Source organism: Megalobrama amblycephala, linkage group LG1 (genome assembly GCF_018812025.1).
Source record: "Megalobrama amblycephala isolate DHTTF-2021 linkage group LG1, ASM1881202v1, whole genome shotgun sequence".
Taxonomy (NCBI): Eukaryota; Metazoa; Chordata; class Actinopteri; order Cypriniformes; family Xenocyprididae; genus Megalobrama; species Megalobrama amblycephala.
In genome coordinates, this window is record NC_063044.1 from 4,053,226 (window position 1) to 4,062,270 (window position 9,045).

At 34.7% G+C, this 9,045-nt stretch overlaps 1 long non-coding RNA gene across 1 annotated transcript; it reads right to left on the minus strand.

Annotated features, from left to right (window-relative positions):
* Positions 1 to 3,086: 3,086 nt before the first annotated feature.
* Positions 3,087 to 8,555, minus strand: LOC125254973. Its single transcript, XR_007181808.1, has 2 exons — positions 7,072 to 8,555; positions 3,087 to 3,181 (listed from the first exon to the last, which is right to left on the minus strand). It is a non-coding gene; the product is annotated as an uncharacterized LOC125254973 (long non-coding RNA).
* Positions 8,556 to 9,045: the final 490 nt, after the last annotated feature.

Below are 9,045 nucleotides of genomic sequence, written 5' to 3' on the forward strand. Positions count from 1 at the left end.
GTGTAAAGACGCAATGCCGTGTTAAAGAAGACCTAAAATACACCGGGTCTGACCCACCTCAGCCCCTAGTATCAAAGGCGAGTCTGATACTGTTCTGGTTCAGTGTAAATGAACGTGAAATATAGCCGCTCTAAACTACGTCATTGTCATGACAACCAAAAGCATTCCAGTCAGCTCAGGCGGCGCGAGATTCAAGAAGCAGGAGACGAAACATATAACTTAGGGCAAATAATAAAAATAATGTCTTCCAACAAGGGGCATTGAAGTAAAAGAGTCCTATACTCACATCGTGAAGCAAACCACCAAAATAACAGCAGAGAATCGTCGTGGGTCATCAATTGGCTTTCGCCGTTTGTAATCTTCCCATGAATAGACTGTCAGATCAACGCGCTGCTACATTTTTCTCAGATAAGGTAACGTTAAATGCTTAACACAATTGTGAACTGTTATATTATATTCCAAAAATCATCTCCTTGAGGACGATATTTCACCCACACACGACGGTCTATCTGGTGATCTGCTGCTGCCTGATACGCGCAAATGCTAGCATCATTTGTTGTTTCTGTCTCTTTGAAAAAAAAAAAAAAAAAATGTTCGACCTCTTTTAATCCTGTTGTGAACTACCCGGTGTAATAATGTATAATTTTTTGTTGCATCGTTCAATTTTTATTATGACAAACATCAAAGCGTGAGATATAGCACGCAGTTTACTACTTTACATTTTCGTATTTTTTTATTTCGAGTTATATTTCATTGTTTATTATTTAATTATTTTTAAATTAATTTGGTTAAAACTGTTAGTTTTGAAATACTTATGTTCAAAGCATTGTTTCCCGCGATTTTAATTCCTGTGTAAATGCATTTATGCCGCTTCAGAGGAGCATTAAACAGTCTGTGTAAATGCACATTTTTGGGAATTTATGCCGCTTCAGAGTTGGTTTCTGTGCCGCTTTTTCTGTGTAAAGATGCCTTTAGTGAATGAGACCCAATAGCTGCAACTCAATTCAGAGGCTGCATCCTTCGATGGCCGCATTCGAAGGCTGATTGTGTCACTGTGGCACGACAAAGGCTGTATACCCCGGAATTCACTCTGGTGATGACAGGATTTTTTTTTTTTTTTTTTTTTTTTTTGTAGAGAAATTGCCAAATTACACTTTGAGCATAAGTATTGGGTTTCAGCTTACTGAAATAAAAAAAATAAATAAAAAAAACCTTTAAAGTGGTTCAAATGTTGACATTACTAAAGCTGCGCACACACTTAACGATTGTAAGGCAGATTATGAATGTAAATTGATACTTATGACTGATCGCGCTCAAACGCATCTAGTCAGAGCCAGATGCGTTCAGTCTGCGATTACAGTCGGTGTTCAAATTCCATGTGTGAGTATATAAATCGGCTCCAGTCGAAGGAAACAATCAGTATGTGTGTTCAGTTCAGTCTTAGAATGTTTCAGCTAATCGTTAGGTGTGTCCCCGGCTTAAGATGCGATTATATATAGTTTATATTCTTTATTATATACAGAAATTGACCATGGTGAACATATTTAGACAGTTTGTGAACCCTGTTTTGTTTTCAGACAGTTTCAAAAAGTCCAGTACAAACGTTACAGCCACTCATCAATGGCAGCTGTCTCAGTTGCTAGGTGACAAAAACAATCCTCTGTAGGCTAAACCATCCCATTTAACAACTCCAGGTCTGACCTTCTCTGCCTTCAAAGGACGCAGCCTCTGAAGTCTTGAGTCCTTTGAAGGATGAAGGATCCTTCTAAGGTTCATTAGTTGAACATTAGTTAATGTATTAACTAACATGAACTAACCATGAGCAATACATTTGTTACTGTATTTACTAATCTTCGTTAATGTTAATGAAAATACAGTTGTTCATTGTTTGTTCATGCAGTTCACAGTGCATTAACTAATGTTAACAAGATTTTAATAATGTATTAGTAAATGTTGAAATTAACATTAACAAAGATTAATAAATGCTGTAGAAGTGCAGGTCATTATTAGTTCATGTTAACTGATGTAGTTAACTAATGTTAACTAATGAACCTTATTGTAAAGTGTTACAGAATCATTTTCACACATGAATCGGCAACTCCAGACCTTAAATTCATTGAAAGACTTTGGCATGTGCTGGAGGAGACTTTACAGAGTGCTTGACTCTTGCATTGTCAATACAAAATCTTGACAAAAAAATCCCATACGGTAATATATGTACATGTATGAAATTTACATATATAAAATATATTGACATATACAGTGAAAACATATATGAAACCTATTCGAAAATGGAACAATTTCATATATTGACATATAAAACTAGCCCATATAAATATATATATATATTAAGGCCATGTGCATTGTAAGCAATATGCTATATATATATATAGCATATTGCTTACAATGCACATGGCCTTAAATGTTAAACGGTGCAGTTAGGAAAAATAGAATACAGTAAAACAATTTAAACATTAAATCTTTATTTAAACATTAAATTATTAAAAAAATAAATGAATTAATTAAGTGCAAAATTAGAAAACTAATGAACACACAACAAAACAAGCCCAGAACAGGAAAATCCACTAACAGGGGCCTGTACCATGAAGCTGGATTAGCTGGCTAGCCAGGTAAGTTTCAGATTAGTTTGCCCCAATTCTGGGTTTTAGGTACCATGAAAGTGATTTGGCTTTTAGCGGTGTTCATCACCATAATAACTTGCACCCCACGGCTAACCTCTCAACCGGTAATAAAATTGTCTGGCTTTAATAATTACTTAGAATTATTATATGATTTATATTATATGATATTATTATTAATTCATTAAACAAGCAATTTTAGTTTAGCAGTTATTATTAAGCATTTAGTTTCAATGAACATTAATATACAGATCATATGTTATATAAATAAGCTGTAAATAAACTTTAAATATGATGTGACCTTACATGTTTGAGTCTCTATCGCTATTATCAACTATACAAACTAACTTTACAAGTTACTAATCCTATAACACTGAGTTTGTTAAACTTCCTTCATGGTACAGGCCCCAGGTATATGATGCATGCTGTTCATTTTTTAAGTTTTAGAGTCTTTTTGGATGTCCGCAGCTCAGTGACCTTTTGATTAATAGCGACCCTTAGTTGGCCCCTGGTGGTTCCAGGAGATCTCTGGATCACTGCATCTGTAAAAAAGACAAAGAAATGTCTTTTAGTTTTACAACATTTATCTAAGGACATCCAAATTATAATCCCCTAAAACACATTAAATGAACACGGGCATACTTTGTTAGGTAGATAAACTAAATGTTACTGAAATTTAGGCATTTTTCAGAACCAGGTGTATTCCCAATTCTATTTTATACCCCTTCACCCTTCCCCCTTGAAACAGAGTGGCAAGGTGTAGGGGTGAATATATTCCCCTAAGAAATGGGAAACCACTACTACACGTCATCATAGTTTCTTTTATTAGTGTCCTGTAACGTTTAACCAGTATGAACTAGTGTTGTCACGGTACCAAAATTCCAGTAGTCGGTACCGATACCATGAAAATTTTACGGTTCTCGGTACCAATTTCGGTACCACAGTAAAATCTATTGGAACTATTTTACTATTTTATATAGCCTATTTTAAAAAACATTAAATATGATTTGGAGTGTGTGTGTTTGTGTGTGTATATATAGGCTACCTCAATGAAATAAATTTTGAAATATAAAAAAAATAAATAAATAATTAAATGCTCAAACATCCATTGTGTACTGTTGAAAAAAACAGCATATGCTGGTAAGGTAGGTTTTGAAGCTGTATGCTGGTCAAATGCTGGTCCTAAACTGGTCCTGCTGGTCCATACTAGTCCTAAGCTGGTCCTGGACCAGCATAAACCAGCTCAAACCAGCATACCAGCTTCAAAACCTACTTTACCAGCATATGCTCGTTTTTTCAACAGGGGTAACAGACGTGCGTGTTTATTTTAGCTATTCCATCAGAGAAACAACACACTACAGCCTGTAAAATTATGAAATAAATATTGGTAAATAATTGTAACCTAAATAATAAGGAAGTTAAATATTATTTCAAAAAGCATTCGTTTTTCATTTCCACACAAAGACGCGTCATATATAGCCAAAGTCCCGTTACTTACTTTGATATAGACGCTTTGCGCTTTGAGAGGGATGTGGGACACGAGCAGGAAAGAGACCATTTCTCTTTAATAATATCTTCGTTATCTCCTGATGTTACAAACAACTGACACTTGTTGTAAAAGGTCTGAAGAGCGTGTTTTATCCTCCGCAAGACATTCTGGCTATGTTTGATTTAGCGCTGCCAGAGAAAACGAAAGTAAAAATCACTGGTGTGTGAAACGCGCTATAGACAAATAAACTTGACGCGCCTTATAAAGTCTAATAACGAGCACAAACTCTGTTAAATAGAAACTGACGTGCAAGCAAAAAGGTTTCTGTCTTACGGTGTTTTTTTCTACTTTACCGCAGTAAATAATGCGAATAGCCGAATGTGAACGAAAGAAACGTTATAATCCCCTGCGTGAGTGAAGATTAGGGAAAAGAAACAGATTCCATGTTCAGTGGAATAACTAATGGAATATTGTTAAATTCTTTGCTAATCAGGTGACCAGATGGCGATTCGGAAAACAGAATACGAAGCTTAAATGTATGGACTCACGCACCTCTCTTATTCGGCATTAACCAAAATGTTTCCATGGCTGCGATGTCACATTTAATTGCTAACCTATTATTTCTTCTGTAAACAAAGCTTTGTGCTTCACTCGTGTCATATTCAAGTAAATACTGGCACAGCCCTATCAGTGGGTACCGAATATACCCGGATTCTCGGTACTACCGGTACTACAGAAATGCTGGTATCGTCACATTTTCAAAATTTCAGTACCGACTTGGTACCGAAGTACCGGTACTTTTGACAACACTAGTATGAACAGCAATGAAGTGCGCATATCAACAGAAATCAAGTTCAGAATCAGTTAGAAAACGTATGAGCCTTCGAGTTTCCCAAGACTGGTAAAGCTGCTTTTCCATCGGGCCGGCGCGTTTTGCAGGATTTTTTTCACATTGCAGCAAAACAGACTTAAAATACTCCGTCATTTCTTGTCATAGAGACATAAGTAATATATCAATTAAAACTATAGAATGTCTTCTTTTATTTGTGTACACTCGGAGTAAAAACACAATGTTGTGCTTTTTGTAAAATAAAGAAAACTAACATGATGCGTGATCCCTCCTCTCCCTCTGAACGAAGTCCAATCTGATAGTTCTCAGAAAATGAACTGTAACTTATGAATACTAATGACAAAAAAAATGACACTTATGTCTAAAGAAACGTTGAAATGTCAGGTTTTAAATCGTGCAAGTCAAATCGAAAACAAACATTCTGTGTTTATGTAATCTGTATGAAAAGAGAGCCATGTCAGAAGTCCGAGATTCAGCTCATTACCCGCTAATGCGGCCACGCCCACGGAGCCAGAGCTATTCAGACGCAAATTCAGAGGCAATACTTGTATGCAATGTCTCAATCGTGTATTTATTGTCTTGAAAAGTGTTTATTTGGATGATAAAGCCATGGTTAGCGATCTCTAGAAGACATGCCGTTAGTTCCTAGTTCCTTTTCTTCTTTATATGAATTTGTGGCCTAAAGGTGTACAGAGCGCCCTCCGGCTGCAAGTATGAATTGAAAACATAGTGATGACAATAAATAAATATTACTTCTCAGTATAGAAAATTGACATAAATATATAAGAATCCATCAATATTTCTCCAAATGTGCATGCTTTTAAGCTAAAAGCCTATATGAAATGCCATAGAGGTAACATAATTGTTCAGACACTTTGAATCACAGAAATTCATTATATTGTAAAGAATATAATAGAATACCATTATTTTAAATTGTAATAATATTTCACAGTATTGCTGTTTATGATGAGCTGAGACATTATTACAGAGGGTTTTTTTCACAGCCTACCTGACTGAAAGGCCTCATTAATATGCAAGTCATTTCAGGTCATTATTATGTGATTCTTTTGTCTTCTCAGGTGTAAATGGCCCATTATTCATGATGATTCACGCCTCCACGCATACTGTGTTTCTTGACAAAAAGTGTCTTACAAAAACTAAATCAATATATTGTTTTATATGAAGGAGTAGGCAGCATAATTTTTACATAATTCTGAAGCAAAAACTCTAGTCTACAACCTCCAATACCCAGAAGTCTTGTGAACACAGATTTAATATACTTTTTTTGGCCTTATTTCAGTGACTTAAGTTTTTTGTTTTTTCAATAACCACGCATAAACATTATTCCTTCAAAAATACAAACATGTACATACATGTTCCTCACATATTACTGTAGCCTAGTTTGTGCTGAATACAGTGTAATGACACTTTTGTCATTTATATGTTTATGAACAACTGAAAAAAGCACAAATGTCAGGGCATGTCAAAACTTCTCCAAGCCCCAAATCAGCCTCAGACTCCAGAGGGTTAACCATTGCATTTCGTGCCAAGTCGGCCGGTACGGATATGGTTTCATTTTCTACTGTGGCGCTGTGATAACGGATCTCTTTGCAAAGTAATACAAATGAGTTTGTTATTGCCTTGGTAATGCAAGAGTTTACAGACCATACAAGATGTGTTCACATCATTCAAAGAGCACGTTTAGCAAGCTACGGAGAAACTGGCAGCCAGGTTACACATAAGTGATCGATCCTGAGTGGATCACTACATGCATTCTAGCAGCACGGTAGACGGTGTATGCAGGGAAATTTCTCATATCCCTTCGTTTGAAGTGTGGCCCTCAAAAATCTTTGTTTGAAGGGCTATCTGGCCCTTTCCCTTACCCCTACCACTCCAGCCAAAAGAGAATCGAGACACCCCTACCCCTTCATGTGAACACACAAAATGAAGGGGTAGGGGTAGAAATGGGATTGGACCTAAGTGTCATCACACTGATACACCAAGATGACACTGATAAATTCTCATGGTTTTACTGTCCCATTTGGTTCAACAGTTTTAAAAAATGAGCCTAATTAAAAAAGTAATATACATACTCATTATTGCATCAATTTTTGTTCTGTCCAAGGCCTCTTTTGTTTCCCCAGGGCTTGCTTTTTTTAGACTTGCCACCTAAGAAAGAGCAACATAACAGTTTAGAACAAAATCAGAACTCACTCCACTCCTATCTAACTACTCAACCATAAAATACATTTTTCAACTTAATTCTTGGACATATATCTTAAATCATGTCTAAGCCATTGTTCCGTCTCAAGATGCACACAAGTAATGTTTTTTTTTTTCTTTTTTTCCACTAGTGTACGTTCATAAAAACTACTTAAACTAAGGCCTAATCCTGGCTGAGGCCTGTCTGTGAAACACAGTGTAGTTAACAGTCATGCATTTTTATTTCTCCACTACATGTATCTGGCCGCTAAAATATTACTTTTTAAAGATATTATTCTCACATAAACATTTAAAGATCATAGAATTATGCACTTCAGTCTAATAATCTACTCGTAGTTAACGTTAGCTGTTAAATATGAACATACAACGCACACAATTATGCAGTAATAGAGAAATTTAAAAAACGTAATAGTTAAACACGGTTAATTTCTGCTCAACTAACCGATCTGTTCTTCTTACCGAGCTAGTAAGCTGGGCTAACGTTACCCTGACCAGTAGTTTGGTAAATCAATGGCTCATGCAGTTTAGCAATCATTTAAAATGTATTCTCCGTGCAATATCAATGTGTGAATTATAATTAAAAATAAATCAAAAATTACCTGCAACTTTATGTACCATTTTCTCATACAAATGCCATCCGCTTTGAGGTTTTTTCTTCAGTCCACCTCTCCACTCAGTTAAATAGACAGATCTGTCATCCAGTCCATCCAAGAAATCATCATTGTCTAAGTTTTTTATGTGTGATGTTGGAACAATGCTCCAATTTTCATTCCATTCTTGTTTCCAGTCGACAAGTGCGAACATCCGTGGACCATTGGTCTCTATCCTGAATGCGCGTAATTTGGCGAAATTGGCGGTCTTTTGATTACTTTTGAATTTGGGCGCGCGCAATGACGTAACTGTGTAGCATCCTAAACGCAAGGCCTGAAATGCATACTGAAAGTGTTTCTAGCATTTTTGTTTGTTTGTTTGTTTCTTAGGTCAAATCTAATCTTTATTCAATAATCAGTAAGCATTAAGCATACTATTTTCATTATGTAACTCTTGGTTTAGATCACAGTAATGTCAAATAACAACAACAACAAAATTAATTTAAACCATACAAAATGATTAAATAAGTAATTTAATTAAAATTATTTGAAGTTGGGTTAGATCTTTATTTTCATTTCATTTGTTTTTTTACAACAGTTTTTGTGAGCTATAAGATAAGGTAAAATATGTAAAATAAATCAAGTTTTTAAAAAATTGTGCCAATTCTAAAATGGGATAGAAATTGAAACGAAATGTGGATTGTGTTGACTTGTTAAAAGTTCAGTCTGTACAAATAATGAAAACATAAGGAATTAATAAGGCAAACAAGCATGTAAAATGTTTGTATGTATGTTGTTTAAATAAATTGGCATATATTGGCATATATAAATTGAACATATATTTGTGATATATGGTCATAACATATAATATTATATAAACAAAATTCATATACATGGTATTAATATATATGTCAATACATTTATTTAAAATGGACATTTTATATATGCTATAAACATATATTGGCATATATAAATTAAACATATATCTGTGACATATATGGTTATAACATATAAAATTATATAAACAAATATCATATACTTGGTATTAATATATATTTATTTAATATGGACATTTTATATATGTTATAAACATATATCAACATATATCTGGAGATATGTATATATGTGATAGCAATATATTGTCATATATTTTGCATATATGACAGCGTCTCTTGCGATATAGGGCCATATATGTCATATATTACATTTCCGTATGGAATGTATGCACCTCTTGATGGAAATAATTGTTTTGAT